Source organism: Streptopelia decaocto (assembly GCF_964273445.1).
Source record: "Streptopelia decaocto genome assembly, chromosome: 3".
Classification (NCBI taxonomy): domain Eukaryota; kingdom Metazoa; phylum Chordata; class Aves; order Columbiformes; family Columbidae; genus Streptopelia; species Streptopelia decaocto.
The window spans coordinates 99,786,879-99,801,870 of record NC_138656.1 but is presented as its reverse complement, the minus strand read 5'-3'; the positions used below and the strand labels follow the sequence as shown (position 1 = coordinate 99,801,870).

Sequence of the window (14,992 nt, the reverse complement as noted above, 5' to 3'; positions counted from 1 at the left end):
CTAGCTAATTCTTCAAAAGGCTCAAATGTCAAGGGAAAGAAGTCCCTCTTGCTTTCCAAGACAGCTTTGACACTTCTTTACTCAGATCTTATCCCCATACACAAAGCCAGAGTTCTGCAGTCTTCTCCGACCCTGAACTGCCTTTCCCATAGGCTCACTTCTGAGTTTAAGCCCTTGTGGCACTAGCAAGAGAACATTGCCAGAATCCAGACTCCCTTTGACCACACTGCTGCTGAAATCTGTACTCATACCTACAATAATTCCTGCCTGAAATTCCCTCTTTCATGTTCTAACAAAATCCTCACACGTTTTGAACATCACTGAGTGCAGAATGTCAGTGTTCTTCTAATGTCTTGCTCTAGAAACTTAAGCCATTTCTCTTTCCCTCATCCTCTACCTGACTGTTTCTAAATTCCTCACAGTGCACTGAGCCCAGTGCTCTCATTTACCTGGTCTTACACCATTCTCTTAGAGTCACAGGATCTCTGCTTGCCTAACGCTGGTGTAACGCAGGAGAGCCACCTGAAGCCCAACATTTGTTTCCAAAGGATCTGCAGAGTCCCCTGAACTGCCTCTGACATTCGCAGCTTGTTTGGCTTTCTCATCACTCCTCCCCTCACCAGTCTTTGCCTCTATTTTCTCCGTGGTTGGAGGCCCTCTCTTTCATTTCTGTTTCTTTTTCTGTCTTGAACTCTGTCATCTCTGAGCCACTTTCTCTCTTTAAATATCACTACAAGACTTTTAGTTCTTTAGCTGACAGATGACTCACTGTGAAGCAATTTTCCATACTTTCTATGAAGAAGGCTGCATAAAAATAAATTTGCTGTATTGTAATTGAACACCACAGCATGTCAAAAACACACCAAACATCAACTTGTACCCACAGAGTAGAATGTTTTGCATGCATGTTATTTGAGCTAAATATCTTTATACATGATTTGGACATATGGGAAGTGGGAAAAATAACGTCTGTGTCATTCTGTAGGAATAAAATACCAGAACTGAAAGCAGATATGAATGGTGAAGGATCCTATAAACAAAACATCAGTGTTTCATCTTAGGGCCCAATTTGGGTTTTCATGGGAGTATTTGTGTTACAATAGGTGAATTCCCCTGTAAACACAGATACACTGTTCCATAAAATTCCTCAGCTCCCTGTTAACCTGAGCCACACTGTTTGCTAATAAAGCTCCTCTAATCTGTGCTCTCAGCCAAAGTGGCCCAAAACACTCTTGAAGCATAAAACCACCACTGAATCTCAGCAATACTATGACACGTTGTGCAGCCAAACACCCTCAGTTGGTCTGAAACCACTTGAAAGAAATGGTAGAAGGCAGAACAGGGCTTAAGATAATTGATGATTTGAATCAAGTCCAAAAGTTTGTGTATCCTCGGTGGCTCAGGACAGCAGAAGGTCTGAAGAGACCAGGGTGAAGCTGTTAAAAGGCAGAATGAATGCAGTCTTCCTATAGGTGTGTTATTAAGATAAATACCCCATTGAAAGGAAATCAGAACTGTACGGAGTTTCCTCCAACAAAGAAAACAAACCAAAACAGTTCTCTTCAGGAGTTAAACTGGCAGTCCACTAACAGTTTTTGTCATTCTTTGCCCCGTATTTTAATACCTCTTTAGTACCTACTGCTCCATGCGTGGGAGCAACTAGTGATTCAACATCAGAAACAGATGAAATTAGATGCTGATAAATGCAAAGCAATGCACACAAAAGAGATTCATTTGAACAACTCACTGCTAGGGTTAGACTGAGGTCCTATCAATTCAGGAAAAGCAAAACAAAAGCCATACATGCATCACTGTGGAAAGCTCAATGCAAACATTTGCTCAGTGGGTATCAGTGATCAAAATGGCAAACACCTTGTTTGCATATGTAAGAAAGAGGATGGAAAGTAACAGGAAAAATATTCCAAAGCTATTATATAAATCTGTTGTACTCTTCAAGCTTGTTAATGCTATGTTTCTTAGCATAATCCCAGCACAGTAACACTTTGGTACACAAGAGAACTGTCACAAAAGTTATGAAAAAAGATTTGTATTACTTGACTTAAAGAGTAATGAAATGGGCTCTGTTTCTGCCTCCTCATGCACGAACAAGATGACATCTAATTAATGTGAGCTGTTTCACAAGCAAATAGAAGAAAATAAATACTTGGTTTTACAAATGGTACAGATAGCTCGTTGAATTCACATGTGTGTGATATGCACAGGAGACAGGGGCTGAAAGGGATTCAAGAACTGCTTGTTTATATAGCCAGCTCTGCTAAGATATAAATAAGAGTTGTACAAAAAGTATAAACCATAATGTTTAGGTCACAGCCCACATGATGATCTTAAATGAAATGTTCAGTGGGATTCACCTCCTACATCTTTAGCTGTGTGAAAGGAAAACACTTAGCGCATACTTAGACCTGTGCTCTCTCTGATAAACCAAGAGATGCTGGCATCCTCGGAAAGCAATTTACCTCATCCTAGAGCAGCTCTCTCTCCTCCTTCCATTAACTACACAGGAAATGTAGACAATAAATTTGGACTGGATGCTTGCAACAACTGAGAAAAATTGTTCTCTTTTACAAAAATTAACAGCATGGAGGAAGGTGCCTCATAACATGAGTCTACTCATCAGATTGATTTTTACTAATTAACAGAATCCACCGTTTTATGAAAAAAAAAGCTCAATTTTTGACTGATTCTCTACATTTCAAACCAGCAGGGATGCTGATAAAATTTCAGTCAACATGAATTTGGTTCCAATAAGTATTCCCACTGACTGAAGAGGTTCGTTATGTCACAACAGCATAATTATAAGAAATGCAGGGAATATGTACCACATAAGCAATTTTAGTAAGGTGTTGAATACATAATTCAAGCAACGCTGACAGAAATATCAGCTTTTGGACCACACCAACTATAGCCACAACTGCAGCTACATCTTGTCCTAATTCCCCAAGAGCTGATGATTCTTCTCCTCCTATTCCATGAAGGCCTGTCACCTCCCTGCCTCCTAAGACCCAGTTTTCCTCCACAAGTGGCTTAATTTATCACATAATCCAATTATCCAGAAGCAATTGTCTTTAACCTGTTTAGCCTGGACTTAGTGTCCTCTCAGACTGAGCAAAGTGGCTTCCAGACAGAACGGCCACGTTTCCAGCCATGGCCATAATTTCACAAGCCTTTCTTTCAGCCTAAATAAGAACATCCTCCTTATGAACCGTTCAGAGTTAAAAATAGATTTGTTAAAAAAATATTTTTAGTCTAGATTACTCTCCTGATGCAGCTTACCATGCAGCTGCACTGTCACACTAGCCTGACTGACAGAATGATGTGGAAGTGGGAATGAGCAGCCTGAAAAGCAAAGACAGAACCAAAAGAAAAAGTCATCTTCCAGCAGGCTATCTCATCCGGTCTGAAACACTACAAAGTTTTCTCCACACAAACTGCATTTCTCCTTAACAGAACAGAGGCAGAAATACGTCAAAAAACAGGCTTGAAATGAAACAGAGGACTCAGCTTACGGATACTGCTTACTGAATTTTCATAATGAAATGTCACAGAATCACAGAATGTTAGGGATTGTAAGGGACCTCAAAAGATCATCTAGTCCAATCCCCCTGCTGGAGCAGGAACACCTAGATGAGGTTACACAGGAATGTGTCCAGGTGGGTTTTGAATGTCTCCAGAGTAGGAGACTCCACAACCTCCCTGGACAGCCTGTTCCAGTGTTCTGTTACGCTCACTGAGAAGAAGTTTCTTCTCAAATTTAAGTGGAACCTCTTGTATTCCAGTTTGAACCCATTATCCCTTGTCCTATCATTGGTTGTCACCGAGAAGAGCCTGGCTCCATCCTCGTGACATTCACCCATTACATATTTATAAACATTAATGAGGTTGCCCCTCAGTCTCCTCTTCTCCAAGCTAAAGAGCCCCAGCTCCCTCAGCCTTTCCTCATAAGGGAGACACTCCATTCCCTTAATCATCTTCGTGGCTGTACAAAAGAAAAGTCAGTGCATACAAGTTTATATCTTCCAGGAAAAATATTAAAGAATAAAAATAATTATTTCCATCCAGACTCTGAATAAGCTGATTTTTATTTATTAATTTTTATTACATTAGCAAGTTATTTTGTCTTTATCATCAGGGCAGCTGGACACACAAAGAGGTTAAATGCAAAGCCTAACACAGGCTACTGGCAACAACCATCTCTGACCGCTCCTCCCATCCAGAAGAACTGTCATTGTGAACACACGGCTGGCGACTCCACAAATGAAGATGAGCTGCTTCAAATTTATTTGCATTATTTCAGTTCCTTCAGACAATGGCAGATGGAAACATTCAGGGAAAGCATCACAAAGGACAATGAAAAACAGGAGGTTATTTCCTTAGGTGTCTGCAAGGCTGAGATATATGAAGCACCACAGCATGTCAAACTGAAGTTTGGATTTGAACATCTGAGATAAGCTGCTGATGCTCTAAATATTATTAGAACAAACCTTTAGAACAGCACATTAAAAAAAAAAGAAAGGACAAGGTAAAAAAAGAAAAAGAGATAAGGCAGGCTGAGGAAAAAGACAGTCAAAGAATATCCTCTGAGCGTTAGAAATCTCCTCTCTAACTTGTTCCTGGTGACTCTCCTGCTCAAGGACCACGTCCCATAGTGGGCTTTTTGGATGTTGTTCATGGTAATGTTATTTTGCTCAGATGAAACAGGACATGTGCCTCTCCTGATTTTTCATCCAGTTTAAACTCTTTTTATCTCCCTGATATACTGGATGGATTTTCTGCAGTGTACCAATCATCCAGTACACAGGAGTCTAATTTTGATTTAGGATCTTGTAAGGGAAAAAATATTATTATTAGTGCCAATTAAGATATCGGCAGCTATAAGTTGGCCAAGAGTGAAAAGCTGTGGCTAACAAATGCAATAAAATATTATGGTTCATTAGAATAAAAACAATGCTGAAAAGATCTCAGGAGCATAAGATGACATTACTATTTTTACACCTTTTTTTTTTTTCTGAAATTGTCTCAAATCATCATTTAAGATCAGAAAAAAAAACCCACAAACCCTTCAAAGGTTTTAGTAATCTACAACACATTCGATGTTGGGAGAAAATTGGAGAAGACTGGAAGCTGTTTTGGATAGGGACTGTCTTTTGTTTGTTCATTCATACTGCTCTGTGTTTGTATAGTTACAAATGAACAATTCATTTAAAAATTGTCAAATATTGCATATACATTGCCTACCACAACAGAGTACTACCGCTTCAATTTAAAGTAAATCAAATTAAAAGAAATGATACTAGTAAGTGAACGCAGATATCATGGTCTGCAACAGTGTTCAATCCTAAATGTCCATCTGACTGTACATATGGATGAATTTCTCTCACTTATAAACTATGTCAAACTTTTGCCATATGAGGAATTGTACTTGGTCACAACAAACATCTACTTAGTTCTGTAACCTGTACCGAGCAGTAGCGATGCACCGCATTTGAAGTAAGGCAAACTTGGGATTTATGCAGTGGTATAACAATGTTCCCTCTTTCGGACCTTTTACCTTAATTCCCATAATTTTATTTGCTTTTTGGCTGCTATTGAGCGCTGAAAAGTTGTTTTCACAGAGTTATTCATCATACCACAAAATCTTACTCCTGCTGGTAACAGACAGCTCCGAGCCCATCATTTTACAGGTGAATTTCGACTGGTTATTTTTTCCTAAGTGCATCACTTGACAGCTACCTAAAATGTGTTTCATCTGACATTTTTGACAAATCACTCAACCATTGCACTCAACTACGTTGCACATTCATGCCTTTAGTGCAGTTAGTGTTTGGGTAGCCATCAGGAAACTTTCAGATTTCACTCTTTGTACTTGGCCACCTATGGAACACAAGCCTCCAGCTGGGACCTCGCTCCTTTTTCAGAATTGCTGCGTTCTCCTCATCTGCTTCCCTATTCCTGGACCTTCACTTTCATGCTAGATCTTAAAACCCTTCGGCGAGGCGCTTCACCAAACACTTTGTGGAAATTCAAGGAAACCACATCAGCTGTAGCACCCACACACTTCCTGGCTCTTCAAAGAATTCCAAGATGTATTTCCTCTTTGCAAAACTCGTGTTGATCTTTCCCATGCAGATCACGGGTTTTCAAGCATCCACAAATCTTATTTTGCATTATAATTTGTGCTGAACTGCCAGAGGCAAACACCATGATTACAGACTTGCAGTTCCCAGGATGATTTAAGAACTTTAAAAAAACTGGCATCACGCTATCCAGCCTCAAAGTCTCTGGTAACAAGGCAATTTTAGAAGCAAGTGGTTATGCATCACTGTCGGTAACGTGGGCAATATTTTTCCATAAATTCTTCTAGAAATTTTAGGTGAATAACATCTGGTACAGGTGATTTTATGATTTATTTTGTTGCATGATCACTAAATCAGTTCAATTTCACATATCCTTTAAGAAAGTGCAAGGAGGAGTGTTCCAGCATAAGATTCTCCATAGTTTTTTCCACAGATGACAATAGTGCGAAGAATTTTAACTTCTCTGAAACATGCCTCCCTAAGTATTCCTTCTACACCATTATCGTTGGCTCAAAAGATTCTGGCAGACACACTGCTGCTGTGCATCAGAAGTAAGACCTATTACCAGCTTTAATTATTTGTACCATTTGTTCAAATATTCCTTAGCCTGTCTTACCATGTTTTGACATTTAAATCTGTTTAAAATACCATTTGGTTATGAATTCAGCGTCTCACAGGACACCTACTTCTTTCTAACAATTTCCTTTACTCTATTGTCTAGTTCTGCTGTCTTCCTTTCACTTTTTCTCAAGTTTTTCATGACAGGTGGTGGGTGCTGGCCTTGAATAGCACATATGGTGGTGTCCTTAAGTAGTCTCCACACCACCTGGTACAGCTTCCTTCTCTTAGTTAACCTTTTCTAGCTTCTTTTTAGTAAGTTTTATTTTTGTGTAGCGTCCCTTCTTGAAGTGGATCACAACTGCTGTGGATTTTTGGTGGTGGTGTTTCAGTAGGATGTTGAAGTTAATGGTTGCTGTTGCAATGTGCCTCTTTTGAACCAAACTCCACCCAGGACAAAGAGACACGTTTCCTCTCACAGCCCCACCAACCAATGGCTTGGTTATTGGCTGTGTCTTAAAAATGAGACTTTTGATGACATCCCGACCAGAGAGTGATGCCATCAGAACGGGGAGAAACTGCAGACCCTGTGATTACTCCCTCTGTGGCCGCTCTGATCTCTCAGCGTGCAGCAGGGAAACCCACAAGCCCAGCTGGATACCCGCTCAAAAAGACTCTAAGTCGCTTTGCTTTTTGCTCTGTACACTCAGTACACACACACTGATATGAGCCATCCAGGAGGTATCTGAAACTATATCAATGAATAAATTATTTTTGACAATAACATTTCGGGCCACCTGTTGCTTTATGCAAAAGCTTGATGAAGCCCCCAAGTTTTCTTACATAGATTTTCTGATACAAATCCTGTACTGTTCAATGACTCAATCTTTAAGCGAAAGCAAATATTTTGACCTTTTAGCAGTGCTTCTCATTATTATTTTTTACATTTCAAGCTCACTGTCTTAATTCATTTTGGCTTTTTTGGGGTGATGTGCAAACAATCTGAGTCAGTCACTATTGTACAGAGTCACCATGTAACATTCTTTAAATGAGCCCATTTAGCTCAGTGGTGCTTCCCAAAAAAAATGAGAACTATTATGTTGACTTAGTGAGGAAAAAAAATAAAATTGTGGAGCTGAGCATAGCCAGAGACATGAAGGAAGAACAGAGATTCAATGACACTCAGTAACTGTTCGGAAGGCTGCTAAATCAGAAATGCTCCAGGACCCCAAAGCTGCCTATGGAGTCTCTACAGTTCAGCAACTGCAAACATTAATTGGTACTAAATACAGAAACCTTTTTAGTCTTTGGCTAATAAGATTACGTGTTTGTATTTGAGCAGAAAGCATCACTGTGAATTGGAGGGAGGGATTTTTAACATTTATATTAAAAAAACTGTAGACATTTTAAACATTTGATGTCACATTTACACTTAAAAATGTTGTTCTTTCCTAACTTTACAGCATACAAATATATGTTCAAGAGTGTTCTTTAAAATCTTTTTTTTTCCCCCCAGAACTGGTTTTCAGCAAATGCTTAGTTTAAAGAATCCAAAACTCTCCCTTTGCTCAGAATAACAACAGAAATTATGAAAGCTGCAATCTTAAAATCTTGTTTAGCATTTAAAATGTTCTTTCCAAATATACCAGCTAAAATAGTATAAAGTGTAAGAAGTTATTTAGGCTGCAGGACCACAGAATACTAAATGATAAGCAAACTAAGGAAAAATTGATATCTAGTTTTTCCCTGTGACAAAACCATATCAAAGAGCAGATCTAAACTAAAAGTACAATCTTCTGCACAGAAGAGCTATCTAAAAATACACAGACATTGACACAGCAAAATGGAGATACTCAGCAAAACCCAGGCCCAATTTATCAATTTAAGTAAACAAGTATTTAAATGATACGTCAACTCTATTTTTGCAATATTTTACACTATTTCTTTTTACACAGCATCCAATAACCAATCACATTTAATCCCACATATGAAAGAGCTGCCACGGCTGCAATTTATTAAATGGTTCTTTCAGCAAATCATATTTCAAAATACTTTGGAAAAGGAAAGTCTGAGAGAAAGCAAACCTTCCAAGTGTTTTATTTTAAACTATTTCCATTATCCATTTATCTTTGCATCTTAACTCTGATTTGAATTGAATCTAATCACATAGTGTCTAAGAGGTTTTGTAAAAACTGATGTTTTAGGGGGGGTTCAGTTTATTCTTATTAATCACATTATAAATTAATTACCTTTTAAAGAACAGTTGAAAACATTTATGCAAGTAATTTCCTAATGACCAAGTGCTCTGTGTTAAGCTAATTATACAAATAAATCCGCAGACAGGCATGCTGTAAAAATGAGAAATGCTATAGGAAAGATGTTGAAAAGCTGTGTAAACTGGTAAGCTGTCAGAGGGGAACCTGGTGCTCCAGCCCTCCCTGGTGCAGGTTTGCGCTGCCATGGGGTTCTGCCCAGGCCTGGGCTCTTATAGTCGGACTGCTCAGACCTTTATTTCCACACTGAACGCTCCAAAAGACTGAAATGGCTCATTAGATAGGAAAGCTAAGTTTTACTAGGACAGACACTAGGAAAAACAATTAGAGGGGGCAGAAACTTCAAAAACCATACATAGCCATATATCCACTTCGCCTACTGCATCCTTGCAAATCAGTCCTCTTTGCTTGTCCGCAGGACAGCACATCGGTGGCTGCCAGAGCTGCAGAGGAGCCTGCACAGCCCCCTTTGGGCCTCGGGGAATGTCCCTCCAAAGCCTGGGTTCCAGCTGTCCGCAGCAGACATCTGGCTCTGCTACGCACAGGCTTATTCCTTCCCCACCATCATTTCTCTGCAAGCTGTTTGTCCTTAATGCTCTGAAAAGTTATTTGCTCTCTGCAAAGATCTCATCTCCTAAGGGCTCCATCCTGGCTTCTCTACCAGAGAGCTATGGTTTTTCAAATAATGAAACATGATCTGTGATATAAATGTGTGATTATTCTTAAGAAATTGCAAATAAAAAAATACAATCTGCTACACAAATGCTTGCAAAATGACTGAAATAAATTTGTCACATATTCTTAACAAGAGATCACATACTACACATTCTGTTTTCCTAAGGATTGATCCTACTATACATAATTTGCTTCATACTAGCACATCACCTAGTTATAGGCAGAGCAAAGCACTACTGGGATAACATGGATCACTCAGTCTTTATCGTTTCCAGGACTTCTTGCGCTGCTTCCCAAAAGCAAAAGCACTCAAAATGGCAATGCAAGCACAATGACTTCTCTGTTCAGCTTAGTGAAATGTCAAGTCCCTTCAAGTTCCCACTTAATTTGTTGAAAAACAGGAGTTGCTCTGCATCTTACTGAAGCATAGTATCTTTACCTGAAAAGGAGAGACTTTCTTACTGTTCATCAGCTATATGACATGATCTGTGAAATAATCCTGCTATGATAAAGGAAAATGTGTGCATCTGTCTACACTTGAAATTGTTTTTTATACAAATTTTAAAAACTGTCATCTGCTTGCAGAACACAGGTTTTTTCCAATGACACTCTGCACCCCAGTACAAATTAGTGGTGATGCTATTGCTCTTTTTCTTTACTTGGTGCACTGCCTGACACCTCTACAAACTCGAAGTATAATTTTTTCTTTTCCACTTCATAGAACTTTAGGTATCAACAACTATAAGTCATAGACTACACATAATACACTATGGATATACATAATTTTTTTCCCCTTCCTTGATATATCTAGACATGCACTTAGACATTCATTACTAACTAAATCCCTCACAGGTTTTTGTGAACTGGCTGATGTACACTACTATTAATCCCATTGGGAGGAAGGCAAATCCCCTTGTTGGCATGACATTTTTTTCAGGGAAGGAATAAAAAAGGTTCTCCCAAAGATAACTTATTCCACCACAAGCATCTAACTTTAACCTATATGCTGACTTCAGGCAGTATGTTTTCCACAAATGAAATGCCTGGAGGTAGGAAGGAATTCTGTGAGAGAAGGCAAGGAGGAATAAATCCAGGTCTAATAAGTTTCCTTTCTACATCTTGCACAATCCAGACAACATATTTGGCCGAAAAAATTGTGACATAAGATATTTGGCAGCTCTGATATATGAGGCTATTGTACTACTTTGTCATTGAGTATAGTTTAGGACACAGACTACAATTTGCCATAAGCATCTGGAGTTGGACTGGATACTGTTGGCACACATGCCATTGCCTATGCAGTTAGTTTTGAATACTTTTTGGACCTAGGGAGTACAAAGCCTCAAAAACCCCTCCACATTTCCTCTGGCTTAATTTTAAAGTGTGCACTTCCAATCTTAAAAAAGGTAAATGAGTGATGGTTTCACCCTGATGGAACTGGACAGCACAGCAACATTTGTGTTTCACTTTTCCATCAACCCTTTTGGACTGTGGTGGATTAGGTAGGCAAGTTTGGTCTGATTTACAACTGCCAAAATCTATTATTTCAGGGAAAAAAAAATCCTTGCATATTTCATTATACAAAAGTCAGTTTTCAAGAATGAAAAGGGGTACTGTGGAAAACCATGCTTATTTTTATTGTTATTATTCAGTAGTTTCTTACTATTTCAAGTATGAAGAGCTCACAAGAGGCATTTGAAAAATCTTGAGTTTTTTTGTATGCACTGCATATAAAAATAACTGGATTACTTCCAGGGATGCAGTGAAAACCTGTATACTGAGCCACGTCCAGTTTATGACAGCTTACAAGAGAGTTACTTCAGGAGAGAAAGTAACTCATTGTTTTGTTCTTCCTGACCTTTTAGTAGTAATTAATAACACATATCACAAAGGCTTACAAAGTGATTGGCACAGCAAAAAACACGGGCAGAATTGTTTTTCGTCATCTCATCCTCCTGCCATTACAGTTCTGAGTGCCTTCTCATCTAGTCAACATGAGTTCCCTTTTATTGAGCTGTCAGTAATTGTGCAATGCCTCTAACATTGCTGCTGTTCACCACTAAAATCTACCTGGTAAATTTCTCCTGAAGAGATGCAATTACATTTTCAGACTATAGATCCGAAGCTAAACCTTTAACAAGCGCACACCAACAGCGGCCCCCCCACTGCTTCTCTCCTCCTAGTCTGGTTACACCTAGAAGTAATTTGACAGGGGATGCAAAATTCTTGTTTCCATTTTTGCCATTTGACATTGTTGCTTCCAGTCTGGAGTGAAAAAGCACACTGCTTCCCATTTCTGGAACTGGAGTATCTCAGCATTATTCTACTAGAGAGGTACTCTGAACTTACTCAAACCTTTAGCACACCTAAGATACTCAGCCTGAAGCCAACCACACTGTTCTTTTAGAGTAGTGACAAGGTTACAAAACCAGATTACTTGATACGTTATATCCTCTACACTGGATATGTGCTATGCTTTAATCTGAACGTTTTCAAAAGCTGGAAACAAATTACAAGATATAGCTTCCCCTTTTTCCCCCCAAAGACTTTGCTCCTGGTCTCTCTCATCTGACTTATGCTTGTTGTCAAAAGGGTATTCAGGCTTCCTATGCTTAAGCTGCAGAAATTGCTTCCACCAATACTTAGGGCAGCCAAGTCATATCAGATTTTTCCCAAGATAGCTACTAAACCACATAAAATTTTCTTCCACTAAAGGAATATTATATTTTTATATTCAGAACGCAATGAGATGTCCAATGCAGATTTTGTTTAAATGAGAAAATGTAAAAACTGTTTCTTCATTTTACTCGTATAGAACACAAGGAAGCCTGATACAGGCTCCAGTTATGAGATTGTCCCCTACATTCTTAAGTCAACTGCACACGGTGAAGATATTGGATTTAAATGCAAGGAACATAGGTCGGAGAACAATTTCCAATTTGTTTAAGGAGTAACAGTTGCCTTAACTTTAATTAACAAATGCAAATCTGGTAAAAAAAATGCATGGCAAATGCAGGTATTTTGCTAGAGTAAAAGATGATAGCTTTATTTAGCCTTTTCTTTTTCACCTTGAGAATACATAAATTTTTACAGCTGATTAGACAATGCAGGCTGGCTAAGTAGGTATCATAAATTTTAAAAGATCTGTGTGCTTCGGGAATAATTATATATATCACATGATTGTTGCTTTTCCTATCTGCACGAATTACCAAGTGTTTTCATATTATACTACCATTACTCTTATGGCTGTATCACACGTTACTCATGAGGCATACGAACATTTATTGCACGTGTATCACCCTGAATATTTTCTGCAGGGATACGGGAGATCAAAATCGTTTTGCTGGAAAGTATGCTTTTATTTTTTGTATAAAGACTCCTGGATGGCTGTTTATTTTATGAAAAAGTGCTTTAAAAAAACCCCACCAAACACAAGCAAAAATCCCCAGCAAAATAACCCCAAGGTACTACGTTTTATGCAGATCCAACAGATACAGGGTTTTATCCACAGCTCAGCTCCATTTCAACTCTTTCCAATGGACCACTAAAAGAGATGCAAAAAGAACCACGGAAAAGCACGTCATTTTCTTATACACTGAAGAACAGCAAAGTGAAAGCAGGACAGAAACTCAACAAACAAAAAAATGAATTCCAAGAAATCCATAGTAAGTTTATAAGCTATCTGCACATCTCATTAGCAAAACCGAGTTTCTTAAGGTTTCACTGGAACACTGAGTTCGAAATCACCATAAGCAATGGTTGATAGGTCCCCCCCTCCTGGACCCTTCATAAAAGCCACCTTCAGTGAAGCTGGACAAGAGGCCACACCGCACAGGTTTCTGCCTTCTCAAAGAATTGGCATTTTGACTTTGGGAGTCAGTTCCTGTGTTCACAGGGCTTTTTTCATTCTGGAACACTAAAGAGTTCACAAAAGTCTTGCAGCAAGTGACATGACCAACAAGCCGCAGCAATGGCTTTAGTTCTCTGGAGATCTATGGGCCAGAACACCAACCTCTGTGGAAGCAAGACTGGGAGCAGTAGCCACCTCAATGGGGACAGCAGGTGCCTGGCTCTGTGGTGGTGGCTCCTTCTCTGGCCGAACAACATCAAGGAAGATCACAGCCTGAATTTTACTCATTCATCCTCTGAAGGAGATACACATTAATAAGACTTCACATAAGATTAGTTTCTGCCATTGCCTTATAGTATAACGGGTAGAGAGAACTTTCGCAGTACTAACTAGTATGGTGACACAAAATGCTGGCAGGAGTTCACCAGAAAATAGACTGCAAATAGCTCAAAATAATTCAGGGCTTTCCATTTACTTGGCTTTCAAAATAAGCATTTAACTGCAAGCAAGTTTAAGTGTACGGAATTACTGCCATTAAAAGAGAAGGTATAAAAAAGGGAAGTATAAAATCCTTGTAAATACATTTGAACAGATACATAATACACAATGAAAGTTTATACAGCTTGTAATATAACTGCTAGGGGCATTTCATTTTAATACACATATTTAATCAAGAATGTATTTAATAAAACAAAAATGCCAGAGGTAGAGTGCAAAGGAAAAGCACTGTAGGTGATCACTACAGAACATACTCAAGTAATTTAACCATTGCATTTTTACTTAGATATGTTTCTGCATATGTGCAAAAGTTGTAACACTATCTCTAATGCTTTTGCTGAAGTTCTCCATACATACATACATGGTTTTGCACTAAACAAAGTGTGATTTTTATTTTCAAATGCAAACCTTTCTGATTATTAGTGGATGCTGTATACCATTATGATTTCTAGATATATGTCAAAGAAAATACTGTGACAGAAGTTTTTCTTGGGAAAAGTAATTTCGGAGATTACTTGCATATACAGGACAAGAGGAAATGGCCTCAAGTTGCACCAGGGGAGGTTCAGATTGGATATTAGGAAAAAATTCTTCACAGAAGGGGTTGTCAGGCATTGGAACAGGCTGCCCAGGGAAGTGGTGGAGTCACCATCCCTGCAGGTGTTTAAAAGATGCGCAGATGAGGTTCTTAGGGACATGGTTTAGTGCCTGAGTTAGGTTAATGGTTGGACTCTACGATCTTGAGGGTTTCTTCCAAACAAAATGTTTTTATATATCTAAATGTCATGCAATCACTAAAATTACAACTTACAACTTGCTTGAAATTACAAACAGATACACACATATGTATGTTATACATACAAAGTAACTAAACACTGCATATTGTGTTTGATAATCTTTCATTCTTCCTTTATATTTTTCCTCTTTCAAAAAAAAAAAAAAAAATCTCCATCCAAAGCTGTATAATACTTAGCATTAAAGGGTTCACCCATCAATAGTATATACAAGATTATCGTATCAAAGTTCAGCTGAGCAGCATTTCA

The 14,992-nt window shown here is 38.6% G+C and overlaps 1 protein-coding gene across 1 annotated transcript in view; it reads right to left on the bottom strand.

The window, feature by feature from the left end:
• The window catches only part of ERICH1 (glutamate rich 1), a 68,124-nt gene that overhangs the window by 9,289 nt on the left and 43,843 nt on the right, over positions 1–14,992 (bottom strand). The gene's annotated exons all lie outside the window — the stretch shown is intronic.